Here is a 22,748-nt window from a genome sequence, read left to right as displayed (position 1 = left end):
TAACTTTTACTTAGTAAGAGATAAGTGTTGTTTGAAAAAGAGAAAAGCATAGCCTCCTTTCATGTTTTTGCCCACTCAGTTTCTTCTGAATGAAACTTTAAAGCTTGCAGCTGGTGCTGACAGTTTGGAATAGGGACTCTGATTTTAGTGTTGGTCTATTAGGTCTGTTGTTTGTTCACTATTTTATTACTCCTTAAGACTTTGCTTTAATTTAACAAACAATTTCATTTGTCTGCAATAAATAAATAAATAAATAACATCAACTTTTCTTTTCCAAAGCCACATTTGCCAAGTCAGGGATGTATTACCATTTTGCAGAGGCACAGCACTGGTAAAGAAAGTCATTGTATCTCTGGAGAACACACTTCATTCATTTCACAGTGGGTGGTTCTTGATTACCCAAGTTGAGTTTCTTAATAAAAGATGCCTGTTGTTGGAAATAAGCTGTAATTTAGCACATATTCTTAGCGCAGAAGTTAATAACCCGACAATTTTAGAGGCAGCACTTTTCAAATTTTACATCTCAGTTTTGAAGCTATGAGAAAGCGCAGGGTCTCTCATCAGTTCCTAAAAGACAAACCTAAAAGACATTTTCTTGACTTGGACAGAACCTCCATTTGTTGTCATCTTGAACAGCTGAAAGTTTTTCCACTCTTACATAACTTCTCTCTGCTTTTTGTTGTTGTTTTAAAAACAAGCAATTTCAATGCAGAATAAGTTCCTAATAAGGAACAAAAGGAATCGAGAATGAACAGCACAGAAGTTCAAGCCAGCTCCAAACAGAGAGTTGCCCAAGCAAGGAAGTCAGCAGGAACACCAGGAGGTGAATTTTTAGCCTGCTTATAGCTTTTGCAAGGAATGATCTTAGAAATGTGAAATTACTAAGAGTTAATCCAACTGAGAGTTTGTGTCCCAGTCAATTTATTGCTAATCTTCCATAGAGGAAAATCCAGATGCCCATCTTATTGGTACCCGGCACCTCTGTTTGTGTAACGCTCAGTGCAAGGCGGCATGTGGGACTGGCACACGTCACCATGGCTCATGTGGGAGACTCTGCCTTACATTCATTAAACTAGATTTTTCCAAAGAGCAGCACACACAGAGTTGGCAGCATGTCTGGGTAGGCTTTATGGATCTTCCTGGATCAAGGACATTCTCCCAGACTAGTAAACAATGATGCTCTGTGCTTCACTGAACGCATCTGGGTATAGAGTTATTAAGCAAATGCCCTTTGATTCACAATGGGGAATGGTAAGTAGCTCTCTATGGGTTTACCAAGCGGCATGCTATGTGAGATGACTAATAATTTATCAACACACAGTATGCATTTACTGCACATCAGGACTTAAACTAAATTGCTCCCAGATCTGAAATAAAATATGAAAAGCAAACAGATGAGAATAAAAACAGTTCTAGTATGAGGCTTCTGATCCCATGGGCACAAAGATGGGAGATGTGAAGATCTGTCCACTGCTGCTCCCATCCACCCAGGAATGTTTCACTGACCCAGGGAGCCCAGGAGGTGTCTAATTGACTCTGCTTTTTTAGCAAATGGATAATTGATGGGTTGTTTGTAAATGACATTCTCATGGTTGGTTGGATATCCAGTGAAATCTGTCTGAAGTGATGGTTGGAGGCACTGGCAAGCTCTGGTCCATTCGCAGAGGAGCTGCGGTAGATAGAGCAGAAGTACATGTGGCCTCCTTGGGGGTGCCTGGGCAGACATGTCGGGAGGGGTGGCTTTTTGGGCCAGTTTCACTGTTCTGGCAAGAACAGGCTTTTTCACAGTCAGAACAGAAAGCTGCTGAGCACAGGCCAGCCAGCTCCTCTGTGCTGACATCCCTGCTCTGTGGCATCCCCTGGCTGGCAAATATTTGCTCTGTTGCACTCTCTCACTTCCATCACCAGCATTTTTCAACTCCTTTCCTGCTTTTCCAGCTGCTTATCATTTGTCCTTTTTTCAGGGCCTTGCTCTGTTAGGCCCTTTTCTGTGGTGCACAAAATTCCCTTATTTTTTGTTTTTGTCTTTCTACCTGCAGCATTATGGTGCTTGAAAGGACTGCTGTGAAATCCTGCAGTTTTCATGAACTGAATGAAGCAATGGGAAGGCAAACAGATCCAAGCATCTCAGAGCAATTGCCTGGCTTACAGCATTGCTTGGGCTTTGCAGTTCACTATCTGCCAGATACGGAGAGAGTCAGGCTCCCGAGGTAGATGGTGTTGGGTTTGGGGGTTTGCTATCCTTGCAGGAGATTCCTTGAGTGTCTCCCAAAAGGCATGTTGGACCTCTTTACTTTTCAATTTCTTGCTTAGCTGCTGAACTGACAGTCCCTTCCTGGTCCTCTCTGCTCAGCCAAGGTGCTCAGGGACATGGCAAATGGAAATCAATTTGGCTAGGGAATGGGTGTCAAGGAGACTTTCCAAAGGAAACAGAATTGCATGTGCCGACCCATGTTCTCCAGTCTGGGCCTCCAGCAAGCAGGGCTGTGTGTTGTGCAAAGAGTGTGCAGGGTTGTCTTCACCAGCAGCTCTGAAAGGCCTCCTTTATCCAAAATGTACAGATGTCTCTGCTGTGTTGGACTTAGTGACATTGCTGTCTGATTTCTATAACTCATTAGTCTAACTCATTTATATGAATAACTTGATTTTACTATAGAAACATGTTTTTCTTCCTTCTTCCAGGTATTCTTCTATAAAGCAAGAAGAAAGGCTCTCCAGCGTTTCAAGAACCACAAAACTAAATGGTGAAATATCCTTCAAGAGGTATGGTATTCCACTGACAAGAGAAAAAAATACTTCCTTCAATTCAAATAGCTCCTGGGCCTTCTCTCTGGGCAACATTCATGCTCTCTATGCCTAGCACAAGCAATCAAAATTGCAGGTCCATGCAGGACCAGCTCTCATTGCAGAGGTACATCCACAGATGTGGAAAGCAATTTGAATGGAGCCTTGTGCAAAGAGTGGTGCAAAGAGGACCGCTGTCCTGCCAGCTTCTGTGTCCTGCCTTCCTCCATCTCCATAGCTCAGGGCCTTTCTGGCTACTTCCCAGACCCCTTTGCATGTCTCCAGTGGCCCCAAGCTCCAGCCCTGGCACAGTGGAGAATTAAAGACAGAAAACCCCACACCCCACCCTTCATTTTGGGGGACTCCTGTAAGATAAAGGAGGTGTGGAAGGCTTCTGGGGATGGATGTCAGAACTCAGGAAGCAGCCAAAACATACAAAGGCAAAGGGAGAAACAAAATTTAGGGAACTGAAGCGATGTAGAGTATCTCTGCATAAGCACAGCATGGAAAGGATTTATCCCAGCCTTGAAAATGGCAGAGGGAGAAATGCAAGGACATTGCCTCAGTACAGCACGCTTCATGTGAGGACCTGAAACCACAGTCCAAAGAGTGAACACATGGCTTTTATGTTCTTTACCCCGTCCCAGGATTTTCTGATGTTTCTAAGAGCTGGTCCACATGGTAACTTTCTCGAAACTACAGATTATCAGTGCAAATCAAGTTGGCTTGAGTTCTTCATGTCAGATGTAGACTTTTTTGATCAGAAAGTAGAACTTCACATCAGAGAAAACTGTAGCTTCAAATCTGGCATGCAGACAGGCAAGTGACTTCTTTGCAAAAGGACTAGATCCTGTGAAATAATATTCATCTGCTTTAATTGTCATGCAGCTGGGTTAAGCCTTGCCTCATTATGTTACCATTAGGTGCATTAATATTTTTTGACAAAACTACATTAAAACTGTAGATTGATCTTGGGGCACTGTGGAGACCATGCTGGCTTTCTATAGTGCCTGGAAATGTTTTGTGTTTTGATGGGAAAGAAGATGAAAGGAATGAGAGACTATTAGACAGATGTCCTGTGTGGTACTGTGCCATTTGGTATATCATGTTTTCACAGAGGGATTTGACATGGAGCATGGTATGATGGAAGGAGTCCATAGCCAGAATAAGTCAGGATACAGTAACAATAAGACAAAAGATACATAAAATGAAAACCTGCAAGTTCAAGTGACTTCAAATTTTTAATGGAACATCTTTGATTTGTAAAAAGTCCAAAGTCTAGAAGAGAAGGGTGTGGGTATGCTTAATTTCAGCAGTTGTCTGTTCTCCTGCATCCATATATCTAACGTTAAGACTGAAAATCTGTCCCTCTGCAATAACTATGAGTACCAGAAATGTCCCCATGTTGTAATTTTTTATATTGGGATGTCCCTACTGGCTGGATTTTAGCAAATAGATCAGTCAGCTTTTCCTAGGACAGGGCAGCCTGGGTGCAGGATAGGCCTGGAAATTGAGGGAAGCTCAGCCTTGCAGAAAGCTCAGCTCTGCCTGGTAGTTATGGAGATAACTCAGAAAGCTGAAGTCACATTCAGGAAAAAGTTATTATTTTAAAATGTGTTGATTTGAAGAGGGAGGGCAGATTTTTTTTTTTTTTTTTTTTTTTTTTTTTAATAACTTTCAGTTAGAGAAGGATGAGCTTGAGATCAGCCTGATTGCCACCATGGGGGATTTGGGACATGCTCCTTGATTTCTTGATTCTGAAATGTTTTGTTCCTAGCTCTGCTGTATGAACAGCAGTGACTAAACTTCAAGAGTACTTGCAAGTGGGTTTTAGCTCTCTTGACTTAGCCAAGGGAAGCTAACAACAACTCAGCCTGCATTTTAATTACCACAGCATGAAAAGTGTGCAGCAGTGTGTCACAGAGGTACACTAAACGAACTCAAACGAGGGACAAGCTCAAACAACTTTATTTCACAAAACAGCCAAAATCACACATCAGAAACCAATAAGAAACAAGGGTAAACCAATATCAATCAACACTGCAATAACATTTAACACATAACAGGTTCGAGGTGTCAGTCGGGGTATTGCTACTACACAGCAATACACACAAGAATGATGATCCAAAGTGCACACACACCCCCACTCACAAAGGGGGAAACTCTCTCTCTCTCTCTCAGGTACCCAGCAGATAGAATCGCTCACCCTGGGGTGTGTGTTTGTGAGGGCTCCCTCAAGGATATATCCAGAAGAAACCACTCACCACAGGAGCTGAGGGCACTCAATCCTGGGAAGTTTCCTCAGGTGGCATCCCAACCTCAGGGGAGAGGACTCAAACGCAGGCCCGCTGCTCTGAGAAGACCGCAAGCCAAAGAGGGACTCTGGCGGTGCCCCATTGAAACCCTGGGTTGGATCTGAGCTGTGGTCATAATTGGTCATGATCTAGAAGCTTCTCCAAGCCAAGGCACCTCACTGGCTGTGGACCCCGCCTGGTCACCAAGGGGTCCTGCCTCTCCTGCTCCCCTGCCCAGGTGTGTACGTGCCTGGGGGCACGGCAGAGCACAAAAGGCATGAAAATGAGGCAGGAAAAGCTGGCGATCGCCATGCCAAAAGCCCAGATCTTCATCGGAGCGGGGGGCGCGGAGCGTACCTGTCACACAGTGATCGGGTGGTTCCAGAGGAGATGGGACTGGTATTTGACCAGCCCATGACTTGTTCCTCGCCATGTGCGCAGAGCAGCTCTCCCCTCTCGTGCTGCAGACACCAATTGTACCCTCACTTCGTCTCCGGTTTCACTAATCATCTAGAAGCACTTTGTTAGCTGTCGTTTAGGGATGTAACTAAATATGGATCCGGCCTCTCATCTTCATGCAGTGACTGTAACGATGTCCTTTAAAGTGCAATTTCTCATTGCAAAAGCTCCTTGACTGGGTGGAGTTTTCCCTTGTGCTCTGTACTAGCTCAGAGTACGGGTTTGGGTTTCCTCCTATTACGGTTGTGATCCCCAGTTCAGGTGCCTTCAGCATATTATTTACAACATCACTGAGCACTCTGTTCAGTCTTGGGGAAAAAAAAAAAAATCTCTTCCCCTCATAACATAATCTTTGCACCATTTCATCTTTTAAAAATTTACCTGACTAGCTAGGATGAAGGCTAGAATATTTCTGACATCCCTTTCTCCCATCAAGCAAAATCAAAGCTGCTGAACTCCGCAGGGCTGGCTGCTGATTGGAGTGCAATCACTCCTAATCATTGCAGCCTGCAGGCAATTGACTTCTGGCGTTTCTGGAAGCCAGTGGCCAAAGCTGACCACAGGGCAGGGTGGAAGAGCCTCATGGAGATGAGCACCAAGTGGCTTTGGCCCTCTGGCTCAGGAAGATTAGTGGGAAAATACAAGGACTAAGGGAATTGCTGCAAGGAACCAATTAATATGAGCCTCAGGCACAGAGAGAAATGGTGGTTGATGCTGGTGGGTAGGAGCTGGAGCAAGTAGGAGGGGACTGGGGGTGGAAATGTAAGTGAGAAACAAGGGTGAAAAGAGAGGGGTGTGACAGGAGCCCCTTTCCCGGGGAGGTGAAGGGACCCAGCTCTTTCTAAGGTTATTTACTGTGTATAAATCAGTAGCTACCTGAGGTGCTGCTGAGTTTGCTCCATACCTTTATTTTCAGGGTGAGCTTGAAGCACCCTTGTTTTAGGGAGGGAGGACCTTTCCTTGAGGCAGTAGTTGAAGCAAAACTCCCCACTCCCAAAAGCGTGGCCTTTCCCTTTGTTACCTTCTGGCATCAATTCAGGAGGGGGGCAAGCCTCAGCTTCTGGGCCTCCTTTTCTCCAGCTCCATGCCATGCAGGGACTTGCTGTGCTTGAACCCCAGAGCCCTGGGATTTCAGCTGTTAGGAGGGACCTGAAGCTGCTCTCAGAAAGGCAGTGTCCAGTCTCATGGCAATGAAGACCTTGCGTGGCAAAATGGGTGGATTTGGTGCAGCAGTGGAGGCTGGCAGGGTGTGAGGGGGACGCTGCCCAGCTGGCGCTGGAGGGCGGCCTCCTTCAGAGGAGAATTAGCTCCTGTTAGAACTAAGCTTCAACTTAATTATTTTAGCTACACTGGGATAATTTCAATTAGCTCTTCACATCTGATGCTATGTCTCCTGTTTTGCTTCTGCAGCATTTGCCCTGATGTTTTTTCTCTTCTGCTAGAGTTTGCCATGATTAAAAGTCTTGCCTGTTTTCTAGGTGTTTTGTAGTTACACTCTGTGTCTCATCGTTTATCAGATTGTTCAGGATATTGAAAGAACTTATTGGAAGCAGTTTCTTTTTGATTAAACCTCATCTGTGGTGAGGAGGTTGGGCTCATTTCTCTGCCTCTCTTATCGCACCAGAATCAACTCTCAGCCGGACGCGTCCTCTTAGATGATTACAAACATTCTTATAAAGTCCTGTCCCCCTGTCCCTATGGTAGTTGCCTAGCAACTGCATCCCTGTCATGTCACACGTGTGATGGAGCTAATGTGCAGGCCATATCTCTTCATTTGGGGGGAAAAGTGTGCTTTGAAAAGGAAGAAGCTTAAGCAGAGAAAATGAGCTCTGTGAGCTTTGATGGAAGTGACTTGTACCCTTGGGGTAAGACATATTTAAAAACTTCACCCAAAAATCTTTGCTGGGACTCAGGGTTGTCTTGTGCAGGTGGTGGGAGAAGCAGCCTCCTCTTGAGCAGGTCACAGTCCCAGAAGGGCCTCATGGATCTGTCCTCTGTTCAGGAATGGTGCTGCTGACACCTCATCACCTGGTTTGTACTAAGGTTGAAAGAAAAAAAAAAATATACTGTATTTTGTTTCTGTTCCCCACACCATCTACAGCTCTGGGATGGCTGTACGCCCTCTTTTTGTCTTCCTTCTTTTATGCTTTCCTTTATTTATTTATTTCAATTTCTAGGCTGATGTGTGATGTGCTCATTTTTCTTTTTCTTTTTTTAATATACATTAGCTGTATAATTACATTATTTAAGCCACTCTGACATTCCTGTCCTGCTCTGAGGGGCCAGTTGTTACACAGATGGCTATGACTTCTTTACCCCACGGAAGGGTGCTGTGCAGCAGCATCTGCTTCGATCTTTCATCACGGACAGGAGCTCTGCCTGTGTTGGGCTGGAGACCTCTGCTCACTTGTAGTTATTCTCTGTTGTTTTTAGCCTAACCAATCTCCCAAGTGATTGGAAATGTCAGAGAGAAGTGATAGTGTGATCTGAAGGATTGTCTCTGTTCAATATCAAAGTAAACTTGTGGTTGTCTTGTAATAATTAAAACCAGCTCAGCTAATCGATATGTCTCAGTTTAGCTAACTCTTGCTCAAATTCAGACTTTCTCTTTAATTAAACTTGCTTCAGTGACCTTTTATTCCTTTGCTTGCATCAATAATGCCATCCGTTTGCATATATTAATGCAATAGGAAGGAAGCACTCAAGCCAGCTGCATGGGAAATCTTGATTAAACATTTTTATGAGGAAAAGGCTGATTGCCAGGAAGGTTCATGGTGTGTTTTCAAGAGAAAGACTCAGCTGGGAGAAACTAGTTCAAATCCTTTACAGGAACCGGAAGGGTGTGGGCAGTGAGTGTCCTGACTTCTGGTACTGTGGAATATTGTATGTTTCCTCTGGTGATCTTCCATGGCGTCTCGCTTTGTTTGCTCCACAGCTAGATGCTCGTTTGTTATGGAGTCAGCAGGGATCCCCATTTACTATAGATCTTGTTCTAGCTATGCAGAATCTAACCATATGGTTAAAGCTAATCAGGTCCATATCCAAAACCACGGAGTAGTTTCAATACCACATGGAAGGTGATCTACCAGATTACCAGTCTGCTCTGACATGTCCCTTCTCCTCTGCTGCTTCTGGGAACTGCCCAGATTTGCAGACTGGGAATTTCCATTTGTTAATTCTTCACCCTGTGTGAAACTGGATCAATCAGGAAACCCTTTGCTATGACTGTAGCAAATTTACAAGTTAAATGCTTCCGTGGTAGGAAGCTGAGTAATACAGATGACATTTCATCTGGCTCTGGATTTGCAGCCTCTGTTGGTGCATGCCATCCTGAGATCTCTTGGCATTGCACAGAGACACCTATTTGGCTGTTTTATTTCCTCTCCCCAGTAAACACAGGCTAATATTTCCTGAATGCACAGCTGGAGAATTTCTAATAGAAATAAGTCTGCTTCATGTGAGTCAGCACAAAAATCCCAGTCCTACATCTTGACCCACTAATGTGGACACAAGAGTTAGATCTTGGTAAAGCCAGTGGGGCTTTGGGCAGGGCTTAGTGCCAGCCAGCCCAGTGCTGGACTGGTGTTCTTAGCAGGTAGGCAAGTTCGTCACGCTGTGATTCATCCTGAAATAGGTAAAATAGCTGAACTTTTAAATGACAAGATGGTGGGCAGCTTTGAATTGTTTAAAGTCACTGTTGCATAGACAGTGCATGAAGCAAAACAAATGTACTCGCTTTATACATCCCCTGCCAATCTGCTCCCCGGCCCTTTGGTATTAAAGGTCACTGGGTACTCTGCAAAACTTATCAAAATCTTACTACATGATGTCTTTCTTTCAATCTACTCCTCCATCATTGCAAAGCCCAATTGAGGGAGGCTGCCTAGGAGTTGGTTATAATTTCTCTGCACCATCTGTCTCCTTGCGGTGCAGGGAAGCAGGAGTGGAGCCGTGCATGGAGCCCTGTGCTGGCGTGGTGAGGGCTGGCAGGCAGCAAGGCTCTGCTTTGTGGGCACAGCTGGAGTTTCAAAAGCCAATTCTGTCCCACGCTGGAACAAAATGAGAAATACACTGACATTTCTGAGAGCGGGCGAGAGAGGCTGACCAAATCCAGAATGGCCAAAAGGTTGGTGAGTGGGATTTGCATCCAAAATGAGCATTGGCTGTTGGCTCCTCTGAAGCAGGATGTTTCTGCTTGGGGTGAAGTGGGATGCGGTGCCTCTCTCTTCCCCCCTTTCCTCTGCTGCTGCCCATCCTGCATTATAGCAACCACCCAAGGTCGATCAAAAGGATCCTATTCTAGAGGCTTAGTTGCAAAGACAATTTTGCAAAATGTTGACTTTAATGCATTTTTTGATGAGGTGGGGGTGGGACACATGTTGTCTGCAGAAGGCTGTCTTGTTCTGCCTGCCTCTGACCTGCCATCCAAGATCTCCTAGTCTCTCTATTTTTAGATGCGCCTGAATGCTCCATTATATGGTTTCCTAACTGACTGTCAGAACTGGAGTGGTTGCATGTACTGACTGTCAGAGGACAGAGTTCATGCTGTGTCATGAAATGACTGGCTTTCACACCCACAAAATAATGAGAACTGTTTCTTAGGATGCTGGTATGGGACACTTTATTTTGTATTTTTTTTTGAGTGTGCTTGCTGTGCTTAGCTCAACATCTAGGTCAGAAACAAGGGGCTGCTGTGCTGCCCTGCATGGCTCTTCCCCCAGCTGCAGCCAGAGGCATGCTGAAATTTGGGATTGGAGATGAGAGCCCCTGTCCCCTCACAGCAACTTGCAGGTCTCTCCTGATGCTGGCATACACCTTTCTAAGTCTCTCTAATGCACCTTCTGATATTATCACTCCCTGTTCAGTTGGGATCCAGATTGTGTGTTTTCCCCAAGGAAGGGCAGTGTGGTTGTGTTAGGCCTGTTAGAAACCTCTCTGTTTTTACAAAGCACTCAGTCTGCCCCTCTATGCTTTTTTTTGTTGAAGAAGAAGAAATTCTGAAGAAGAAGAAAGCAGAAGAAATTCTGCTTTCTTCCTCATTTTCTTGGGTCTTGAGAGCTTCAGTTCTGGGTTGGGATTTTTTGGTTTTGTTTGTTTGTTTGTTTTTTTCACTAGATGTTTCTCCTGTTCTTAGGGTTTGGCCTTAGGTTTTAAGGCCTCAGTCAAAGTGAGGCTGTGCAATGCTACGAAGTCAGGAGAGGTAACACTTCTTGCAGGTGTGGATCTAACACTGAGTATCTGAGAAGAAAGTTCCTGATTTTTTTTTTTTACCTTCTACTTGTGTTTCTAAGTACTACAAGTCTTGGACAAAACAGCCAATTCCAGAGTGGTCACACTGTGTTACGTTATACTACACTACAAAGTGACTTGGGTTTGGCCAGGAGCAGGGTGAGAAAGGAAAAAGAAAGTATCAAAACATGTAAACTCCATAGGCCAAATGCATCTTCCTGTTTCCCTGAATTTTGCTGTAAAATACGTGCATCATGTTGTGTTATTTTGTCTGCTTGGTTTAAGGTCCTTCAGACACCAAGCCCATTTAGAAAACCCATGCAGTATTAAAAAAATCAGCGTGCTAATGCTGTATACCACTTACCTTCTCCACCTAAAGGCACAACCACCTGTGTGCTGTGCTCACCTTTCTGGAGGCTCTTGCTATGAGCTACACTAAAGATTTCTGAGTGCTTAAAGCTAAGGATAAAACTCAAGCTTTCAGGGAAGGTTCTGAAGAGATTATTTATTTATTTATTATAAACAGTCCATAAGGCATTTAGTTAATTAGTATGCAATTAGTTAATTGTCCTTGTGTGCTGGTTTTGGCTGGGGTAGAGTTAATTTTCTTAATAGTAGCTAGTATAGGGCTATGTTTTGGATTTGTGCTGAAAACAGTGTTGATAATACAGGGATGTTTTAGTTGTTGCTAAGTAGTGGTTATACTAAATACAGGACTTTTCAACTTCCCATGCTCTGCCAGGTGCAGAAGAAGTTGGGAGGGGACACGGCTGGGACAGCTGACCCCAACTGGCCAAAGGGATATTCCAGACCATATGGCGTCATGCTCAGCGTATAAAGCTGGGGAAGAGGAAGGAAGGGGGGGGCATTCAGAGTTACACTGTTTGTCTTCCCAAGTGACTGTTACACGCCCTGCTTTCCTGGAGATGGCTGAACACCTGCCTGCCCATGGGAAGGAGTGAATGAATTCCTCATTTTGCTCTGCCTGCGTGCGCAGCTTTTGCTTTCCCTGTTAAACTGTCTTATCTCAACCCATGAGTTTTCTCACTTTTACTCTTCTGATTCTCTCCCCCATCCCACCGGGGGGGAGTGAGCGAGTGGCTGGGTGGTGCTCGGTTGCCGGCTGGAGTTAAACCACGACAGTCCTTTTTGGCACCTAACATAGCGCTCAAAGCGTTGGAGATAACGACAGGTTTGATTGTAATGTGCTAGATCGAATTTATAGCTGTTATTGCTGTTTAGCTATTAATCGGCAGGCTTCTGTGCTTGCCATAGGGCTTGCTTGCCTTACTGTATATCAGAGTCTAGTGCTCGTTAGTGGCTGCTTTTTGCTTTTGCTGCTTGTTGTGGTGTTGTACTGCTGATCACCTTACTCTGCTGTGCCTGGGAACATTTTGATAACAGCAATGGCCACGCACCTGGGCTGGCAGATGGCCAGGGCATCGCTGCTGTTTCTGTGGTGCTGTACTGGACAGGCTGGCACTCCAGTGTGGACTTGAGTCGAAGGGACTGTGACCTGTGGATGAGTCCACGTGGGAGCAGGACACCCTGAAGCGTCTGGATAAGCCCATGCCAGATCAGGTATATCTTGAAATGTCTGTGGCCATGGTTATGTCTGTGTCACAGCAGGTATACCCCTGGAGAGACGGTGGCTCATAAATAAGGCTCCATTTGGAGTAGGTACACCCCTAAGGGACTGCAGTCTGGGGATAAGTCTAAGCTGGAGCAGGGGCAAGGGGAGGAGTTCATTGCAATGTTGAACCCAATGGTCTGGTCCAAAGGAGCCAGGGGTGGAGATTGTAATGCAAATACCTTTTAATTGTTGTAACCCATGATTTGAGTTGCATGTTATAGGAATTACTATAGCAGGAACCCCTTGTTGCTAGCCAGGCTAGGAGCAAGGGGAGGAGTTCATTGCACTGTTAAACCCTATAACCTGGCCCAAAGGGGCAAGGGGCGGAGGCTGTAGTGGCTATACCTTTTAATTGTTGTAACCCATGATTTGAGTTGCATGTTATAGGAATTACTATAGCTGGAACCACCTGGACCAATGGAGGACAAGCCTTACAAGAAGCAGTGAAGTGCAGCAGTGACCTGACCTGAGCTGGCTTTGGTACCCAATAACTCCACGCAGCACACCACCTCTCCTGTCCTGAGTGACCACCATAACAGATGGAGCCCAAAGTCATGGACTAAATGAACTCAGTGGACACTTTGTGGACATTTATGGACATTTTACAGACATTTCACAGGGGTGGTCCATAGACTAAGGGAATGATATCTGTGTATTATATCAAAGGATGGGAAGGGTGATGGTGGGTAATGAGAATGTATTGGATAGTGTGGGACATGAGCATGACGTAAATGGTATGGACTAAGGGGTGGAGAATGTACTGGTTTGGGCTGGGACAGAGTTAATTTTCTTAATAGTAGCTAGTATGGGCTATGTTTTGGATTTGTGCTGAAAACAGTGTTGATAATACAGGGATGTTTTAGTTGTTGCTAAGTAGTGGTTATACTAAATCCAGGACTTTTCAGCTTCCCATGCTCTGCCAGGTGCAGAAGAAGTTGGGAGGGGACACGGCTGGGACAGCTGACCCCAGCTGACCAAAGGGATATCCCAGACCATATGGCGTCATGCTCAGCATATAAAGCTGGGGGAAGAAGAAGGAAGGGGGGGACCTTTGGAGTTATGGTATTTTGTCTTCCCCAGTAACCATTACACATGACGGAGCCCTGCTTTCCTGGAGATGGCTGAACACCTGCCTGCCCATGGGAAGGAGTGAATGAATTCCTTGTTTTGCTTTGCCTGCATGTGCAGCTTTTGCTTTCCCTGTTAAACTGTCTTTATCTCAACCCACGAGTTTTCTCACTTTTACCCTTCCGATTCTCTCCCCCATCCCACCGGGGGAGAGTGAGCGAGTGGCTGTGTGGGGCTTAGTTGCCGGCTGGGGTTAAACCACGACACCTTTATAAGCAGCAGGGTTTTCAGCATTGAGCAGTGACACACTAGCAGTCCTGTCTATCCCAGAAAGCATCCCCACCTCCCAAAAGCAAGAGCATTTTCCTTTTTGTAGAGCTTGGTGAAATGCTTATCTGCAAAAATTTAACAATGTTGCTGATATATTTGACAGAACATGAAACCTTGATGCTCCCACCTATAGAAAACCATTTCTAGGCAGTGCAGGCAGCTATAATAGGATGCAGCTGGGGGCAGAGCTCACAGGGGAACTCATGCCACAACTAAATGCTTTTGAGGCCTCAGACCATGTGCGATCAGCTGAGAAGAGCACTGTGTGCTCTCATGGTAGCATCTATGTCCCCTGAGACAGCACAGACTGTGATCATCCCCATTCCTCATCAGAGCAGGCTTCCTTCACCCTACTGTGCCAAGGACTCACCTGGCACGCAGGCTCCATGGCAGCAAATAAACACATGGGTGCAAGGTTGCTCGCTCCCTGCCAGGCTGCAGACGTTGCCTGAGCAGGCACGGGTGGGTCACCACACACACCGAGGGAGTGCGGCAGAGCTGAGACCCAGCCGAGGCTCTGGCCATCTGGGGTTGCACTTTGACAGCAACAAGGTCATCCTCTGTTTCTGCAGCTCTGCATCAAGCAATCTCTTGTGCTGTTGAGGCAACAAAAGATGAAATTCAGGGCTGCTCGGTTCTGCTTTCAGCTCATTGAAAAGAAGCCTGAAGGGTGGAAGCCAAATGAAGCAAAGGCGAGTGAAATATATTGCATGAATATTTTCATAGGCTCTCAGGGGGTTGAGGGCAGAATCTCCCATATCCCTAGATAATGGGGTCCTGAGTTGCACTGACAATTACAGCGTGGGTACAAGCTGAAAACTGCACTGAGTTAGCTCAGTTGAAATATAAAACAAGGAGAGATGAGTATGGCTATTCTGAAAGCAAAAAGGAGGCTCAGTTTTGCATCGGTCTGGGCTGAGCTCCCTGCTGCTGTTATGTTTCCCTCATAAATATCAACAGACACAAGCTGGTGTTGTGAGGAAAAGCTGTGAGCCTTTTCTTGAGACTCCTCTGTGATGACAGTAGGGTAGGCAAAAATTTAATCCATTAGAGCGATTCTGCTTGATCTCCTATGTCTGCTGAATTTCTGTTTATTTAGATCTGTAACTGTAGATACAGTGCGCAAAGGACACCTGCACAGCTTGGAGCAAAAGCCCTTTCGCTGCCAGAGGGAGCGGACTGGGGACTGCAACCGTTTGGCTGTGTGTAGGAGATGAAATGCAACATTCACACAGTGGTGTGCAGAAAGGCAGGTAATGGCCCCATGGAATGAACTGCGTATCGACTGTTGAAAGGAAATAATTACTGGGCTTCCCATTTGCATGAAATACTCTCTTTTCTGTGTGTGCCAGTCAGGGGTTGGTAAAGTCACCAATTATATTTAGCAAAATTGTACATTTCTTACCTGTCTCTCTTTTCGTTCTCTACCTCCCTTTTTTGACACTAAAATTAAAGCAGAGTAGGATCTTTTTTGTTACTGAATAGCAAAGCTGTAATTAACTAGTCCATCATGATTGCTTTTTATACCTGAGATCATTATAGGTAAGGCAAAGTCACGTCTGTTCCTATGATATACTGCCATGTTATTGAATGTATACATACATTTTGAACGTTGTCCTATGAGAGTGCTAATTTAATGGAAAGTTCCTGCAGCCATAGGCCTTTTTCTAAGCAGGGAGCTTCTATGCATGTATATAATATATAATATGTTATATTAATAACATATATACATAATACATAACATTAATATATATGTAATGTATGTATTACCTTAATTATGCAACTACATTGGTAGTTTGGTACTTAATTATAGGTGGGTTTTTTTGGTTTTGTTTTGGGTCATGACCTCTTCCTTTCACTCTAGATCACCACCAGAAGTTTATTTGGTGCAATACCATTTCTCCTAATTACAGTCTTAAAAATCTTCATTTGTCTTACTACAGAGGTAAATGCCCTCTGGTTAGAAAAGACAAGAGATTCTTGGCATTTCTGTCCAGTAAATGCTGTTTGGATTGATCAAGCCATGCAAAACAAACAAACAAAAAAAGATTAAATAGATTAAATTAAAAAATCCAGTCCAAAAAGCCCTTCCACTCCCACAAGAAGTGGGAGGACTCAGTGAGTTTGTGGTTAACTTTAGATGACGGCAGTTTTGTAATCTTTATTACGAACCCTGGAGCTCTTGTGTATGCGTCTTCCAGCTGCTCCCTTAAAAAAACAAAACAAAAACCACCCCAAAAATACCCACCTCCCAAGAGCATCAGAGCTTCTCTCTTTGGCTCAGGCCTGTGTTTCACCAGACTGCGGTGTAGTCAGGCACCGTACCCCAGGTGTAACCCATCCTACCCCACTCTCTTCCTCCCCTCCTTGCCTGTAGGGATCAGGGGAAAAATTGTAAAGAAATATCCACAGATGAATGACAGCTGTTCAGAAAATTTTCAGTAGAATTCTGTTAGAAAATGCCTGTATGTCAAAACCATTTTTTTTCATAAGGAAGAGCCTGTTTTGCTGAAGTAACTTTTGCAAAGCTTTCTTCCTGCTAGTGCCAACAGCCCTGGGGCACTGAGCGTGCAGGACAATCTCCAGACCCTTGAGCTCTGCTCCCTCTACCACAAGGAGACCCCAAAGCCTGCCAGTCATGGGAGGGAGTGGGGACATTCCTGTTTTACCCCACATTTCCAGCCAGTTTAATCCCAGGTGTCGTGATATATGCCATAAGACGTGGGAGCTTGGAAAATCCAGGTCATTGCAACCTTGAAACTTCAGCCAAGGCTGTACTGCCTCCTAAGCGTAGTTGCCAATTGCTAATACCTAAATCTGCCAACTAATTTGTGAAGCCTTTAAAAGATGATTCTTGATCACAACCATTACGGATTTTCTCTTCCCAGAAAGCCCATCTCCTGGAGGGTGAATAGCAGAGCTGATTCACAGCTGCAGTTGGGGATGCCCTGACAGACTTGAGCAAGGTCAAGATGCAAAGCACTTGTCTGTTCTTTGGGTGGGTTATATCTTCCTTGGAGAGCTAGCTTGTGTTTGGGTTGGCCAACACTCCAGGTCATGTAAAAAGAGCCCCGATCTGGCCTTTGCTCTCTCTGGGCTGGGTGGTCGCTGGTGCAATGGTCTTGGTCAGTCAGCAGTGATGCTTGAGAGGCTTTGGCTGACTGCGTTTGCTGCGCTCACTGACTCCAGGATTTGGGGCACCTGCCCCCGATTTCCTAGTACTTTAACAAGCTGCGGTGCAATGTTTTGCAATGTTTTTTGAGGTCTGCGTTTGCCCTTCCTAACTCTTTGTGTGGGACCCCTTCTCATTCTTGCTCGGACAAACCCTGGACACACAAGATGTGCCCATAGTACCGTAGTGCAGAACTGTGCCTCTGGGACCTTGCAGCCCTGTGCTGGCTGCCTGGGTGCCTGGCTGCCTCCCAGGGGCTGCTTTTCATTAGAACTCCTGGGCACCAAATGTGCCTTTTGCAAAGGTTGTGAGACTTTCTTACAGGGCTTGGAAATTCGTGAGCTGCCTCCTCTAAATACGAAGGAGCTCTGGAGGCATCAACCTGCTTAAGAGGAATGCCTGAGAGCGGTGCCGTGTCTCCTCTGGGAGCAGGGTATTTGAGGGGAAGTTCTGTGCCATGAATGGTGCTGTTTGTCAGACCTGCAGTGCTCGGGCCACATCTGGGCCTGGGGGGCTGTTATTTAACAGCAAACCGACAAGGCTGCATTTCCTTTGAGGCTCTGTAGGAGCGAGAGGGGGAGAGGCAGGACAGAACCGTGCAAATATTGGAAACAAGATCAGAAAAAGAGTTTGTTTGCATGAATCAAGAATGATGAGTCCCTGTAACAGCTCTCTAGGGCTGATGGCCCAGCGTGGCTTCCCCAGGTCCCGTGCTCCTGCTCATCAGCTCCTCATGTGAGCAACAGCAGGGGCTGTTTTTTATTGCATGCAGCAGATACGGGGCAATAGCACTTCTTTTTCTGACACCAAAGAACAGTTTGTAGCCTGGACGCAATTTTTGTCCTTCTCCCTGCTAAATGTTTCTATTACACTGGTGTGGGGAAGAGGATCCCAAAGAGGAAATGTGAAGGGTTTTCTGCAGGGAAGGAAGAGAGGAGCCATTGCAGGTGAATGCCCCGTGTATTTGATGAACTTAAGGATGGAGCAGGCTGTATGTCTGCATGGGTTTGCAGGGCAGCAGGGACAGGACCAGCAGCTTTCTGCCTCCCTGGCTGGCACAGCACGTGGGAGCCTGTGATGTTCCTGCTGTCTCTGCTGCTTCTGCATTGGCACTTATTTGTGCATTGGTGACCTGAGTTCAGAAGTGGCTGCAGAGAAAAGCTCCTGGCACTGAGCGCCCCATGTGAAAGCTGGGTTGCAATCCTAGACTCCAAAACCCGACAGCCCCTTGCTCCCAAGCTCGCCGGGGTAAGGATGTTGCTTGCTGAGCCTCCTGCTTGGCAGGAGTTGCTGCTCACACTGACACCCCAGCAGCCTCATGCTTGGTATGGTGCAGAGCAGGAGAGATAAATGACCTTGACACTTGTTGACAGCCACTTTGCAGATGCTGGCTGACAAGAGGCTGCAGTGCCACCAGCTGAGTGCAACAGATGAGGGGCAGAGCCGGGCTGTGTGTCTGGGTGCTGCTCAGCTCTGGAACACCAAAGACCTTCTGGTACCATTAGTTTTCCAAATTGAGAGTTCTCTTTTCTGGTGAATCAGGAGATAGAAAGGAGCAAGTTCTGCCCTTGTCTTTCCTCCTGCTGCAACCACAGGACTTCTGTCTGTGTTTTTAAAACCAGGCACCCAAACAGCCTGGTCACAAGGCGAGAGCCCTGCTGACAGGTCCAGCAAGCGCTCGGCAGTGTGCAAAGATGGGCATCACTGAGGTGCTCTGACATGGACAGCCGCCTTTGCTAATGTTGGCCATCGAATGTTAACTAGGTCATAAAAATGTCTGTGGGTTGGCTGTAATGAGTCTCCTAACGAGCTGCTATTTCAGTCCCTTCTCCAGCGACTGTGCTTGCGAGAAGGATGGCTTCACAAAGGCTGCGTTTATGAAAATGTTTTATGGTTAGTAATCATTTTGTTCTGAGTGATGGCAATGGCTGTGGGCTGTGAAATGGTTCTTCAGTTTTTTAGGGATTGTTTTGGTCAAACATTTTCCTGTCATTTGGCATGAAGAGATGGTGTGCAGGATGGCTTAGGTTACACACAGACAATTGCACTGCTCTTCTTAGAGCTAGACAGTGGTAGGACAATAGCCAGATATATTTTCACAGCTCTTTCTTGCTCTCATCTCCCTGGATTTATAAATCTTAGCATTTTCTTTTGAGCATTTGCAGTTTAAAAAAACCCAACACAACACAACAGCTTTCCCATGCTGTGGAAAGCTGTACTGAGATTTTTGCAACCTGGCTTAAAACTCTAAGCAAACAAAAAGGCCAAGTGAAAATGGTAGAGACAGCATTTCCTAGGCAGAAAGCGGTGTGGGAATGTCCAAGGGAGCTCCTTATTTAAGGAGGCATTGCACATAAATAAATGTTTGCTAAACTGGCCCTTCCCTTGAGATTACCCCTCCTGCCTTCCCACAGGGAGTATTGTGTGGTGGTGGTGGTGGAGGGACCACGAGGGACGTTGTGTGTCTGTTTGCGCTGCTCACTGGTTCATCTGAGCTCTCCGCATCCTCTCCATGGGGCTGTGGCCCTGTAGCTGATCTGCAACGTGGATTTTGCTGTAGCAGTGCAGAACAACTGCCTGCAGCGCTGGCCCATCTTTTTGCTCCCACCTGAGCAAACAAATTTCCTGTTGCCAGAAGGCAAGGACAAGTCAGATGTGTGTACGCTGAAACCTCTCGTGAGCTTTGCTGGAGAGCTGACTTTCCCTAGACAGAGTGGCTAAACCCCGAAGTGGGGCAGTCTGAATTTGAGCACCTGAGCCCAACTTGGCAATTTGGGAAGGAGCCCAAGAGGTGGAATTGAAACTCCCAAATTACCTGTTATGAGAGGAGCTGTGCAACTTTCATAAAGGGCAACTGAGGACAAAGATGTTTCCCTGTTGTAGGTCATTGTTTTCCAAAATATGTTGTTGTTGTTGTTTTTGCAAAAGTTTGCATGCATATCAAGTTTGTTTTCATATCAAGGTCCAGAGGTGAGGTAGGATTTGACAGTGCATCCCTCCACTGCTGTTCCTGCTCCCTGGCTTGGGGCAGCATCACTCTTCAGCAATGTGAGCCATTGCAAAGACTGCCCCAAAAACGAGCCTTCTGCAGACACCGTGCTCCTGGGTTCCTGTGTGCTGCTCGACCACGTTTCTCTCCTATTGGCAATTGCATTGTCCTGCGAGCAGTGGGTGCCCAAGGAAAGCCAGGCCTCCTCCTTCCCTCCCTTTCACCTTGCCCTACAGAGGGTGTCTCCTGCTATCTAAAATAGTTGAAGACCTAATTCAAGCCCAGTGAAACCGGTGAGGGTCTTTCTGCTGACTGCCTGACATCTGCCTGCTTTGGGCTGCTCTCGGTACTCCAGGGAACTCTTGGTTTCTACCCGCACTGCACCTTTCCTGGCCTTGGGCAATGCCTTGCTGTGCAGGGCTGCACTAACTAGACTTTAATGAAGCATGAGCTTGATTAAGGCACGGACCATGTCCCTTTGCACTGGAGCAAGGAGGAGGAAGCCTTGCTGTGGCTGCCTATGCAGACTAGCTGAAATGAGCTCCAGGTGGAGCATAAAGTACCACCTATCCTGCAGGGGAGGTAGAAGGAAAAAAATAAAATCTTTGGCTCATTGAATTCAGTAGCTTTTGTTCTCATGATTGTCCAGATTCGGAGCATGTGTAGATCCCTGAGGGATGGTAAATTAAACTCTGAAAAAATCCATTCTTCAGAATGGCTCATAAAAAATATCTTTTGACAGGAGTGCAATTTCTGCCATTATTTAATTCTGCCTTTCTGTCCTTTGGAGCTAAATGATCAGCCAGATTATGTGCTGTGCTTAGTTACTTGAGAACATTGCAGCAACGAGCCGGAATAATGAGTGCGAAGCTTCATTCAGATGGTAGCTGAGATTCTCAGAGCTTCAGAAGATCAGATTTATCAATGAGAAATACTGAAGTGTCCTTATTTAAGAAGTGTATATTTTCTAGGATGGTTCTGAAAATTACAGCAAAATCAGCTGAGATGACGGGCATAAAAAGGGATAAAGAGCCTGAAGATGGACCGTGTGATTCCCCCTAATACCATCTGAACTGTGTCTGTCTTGGCTGCCCTTCCTGGCAGTCAGCATTTTGCAGTTCTCTTTTCCAACTCTTTATGTAAACAGCTGGATTTGGCTTTATGTATGAGAGAGAGATGTCTCCACTAGCAGTGGAAATAGAAATAACTGACATATTAGCAGCAAAATGCAAAGAATGTAATCAACTTTGCAAGCTTTAAAATCCTTTCTGGAGGGGCGAAACGGTAGTACCCATCAAACTATTCTCATCTCTCTTCGCTTCTTAACATTAGGTTTCAGGCACCATGTAATCCACAAGAATAAGAACGATAGCCATTTCAAATGCGCAAGGCTGCCAGGCTGCTTTTGTTCACGTGAGCTATGGTGTAAGGAAAGATTTGGTTTGCCCTTATCTCCTGCATCTTCTCTGAGCTAAAATATTGGCATCACTTTTCCAAAAATATGTTTTATCTGTGCAGAAATGAATTTAAATGTATCTTTAAACAAATTCTTGTAAGTTGTCTTTCATGATAGACTTTGAAAAGCATCATGAGCTAACTGGCTTTGTTCCCCTTCTTCAGACAAAGTGACACTAAGAAACTTTTGTCTTCATCCTGAGGTATCTTGTGACATTTGTGTTCTCTCACTGGGCATTTTGGACATAATTTTGTCCCTTCCTGGATTAGTTCTACTTTACCAAATCACTCAAAGATTATCACTTGTACCTTGTGTCCAGTATGACTCCTAATTCCCTGGTCTATAATTCCCACAAAATACTTGATTAACTTCTGGAGGTATTCTGGATAATGCTGTTCTAAGTCTGGTTAAGTATCCTCAAAGCAATTTAGCAAGCCTTGCTGCCTTCAGAGTATTAATGTTCTCTAAATGTAGCATTCTGATGATAAACCTTATTTTAAATAAATAAGCCCACAACACTGAGTATGCATTTTGATCAGACTAACACTGATCTCCCATGCATTAATATGAATGAGCAGGATTAGCATGGGAAAATTTGCAATTTCTGTAAGTGCTGGGAGTCTGAGCTAGACTAACAGTGTTAAAATTTTGCGTTGGCTTGTTCATCCTTAAGGTTTTTTTTCCAAGTTATAACCAAGCATAGAAACTCAGTCAAAGGCCAAGAGCATGGAAGACATTTAAGAAGCTGAAACTTTAATGATATAAGTTGGAGATGTGATAATTAGCAGGCATTTTTATTCTGCATTTCCTACATGGTCAGTTTGTGGGTTGGTTTTTTGTTTGTTGTTTGGGTTTCTTTTTTTTAATTGAACCATATCCTGGGCTGGGTGGGGCTGGAGCATGGGATGCACGGGGAGGGTTGAGGGAGCTGTTCAGCCTGGAGATGAGGAGATGAAGCAGGAACTAATTGCTATCTTTAACTATCCAAAGTGGGGGTGACAAGAAAAGAGGAGCTAGGCTCATCTGGAAGGTACACAGTGAAGGGCCATGAGGCACCTTCCCACCTAATTTATTCTGTGGCTATATGAATTAAGCAGATATTTGCATGCGGAGCAGTGCCTCCAGATGTGTTTTTAACGTGGTTCACAAAACATCAGGGAAGACAAATGGTCCCTGCCCCAAAAGGCAGTGGGAAGGAGGATGTGCTGGGTGTGATGTGCTAGGTGTGTTGTTCACAGCCAAACTGTGACACTTATGATCTGCAAGCTCGTCCACCCCAGCCTGCAAAGGGGCTCCTGCAAGGGCGTGGGCTTTCATGGGTACCTTGCTTTCAT

The sequence above is a fragment of the Ciconia boyciana genome, chromosome 12, assembly GCF_034638445.1.
Source record: "Ciconia boyciana chromosome 12, ASM3463844v1, whole genome shotgun sequence".
In the NCBI taxonomy this organism is placed as follows: domain Eukaryota; kingdom Metazoa; phylum Chordata; class Aves; order Ciconiiformes; family Ciconiidae; genus Ciconia; species Ciconia boyciana.
This window is presented reverse-complemented; position numbering follows the sequence as displayed.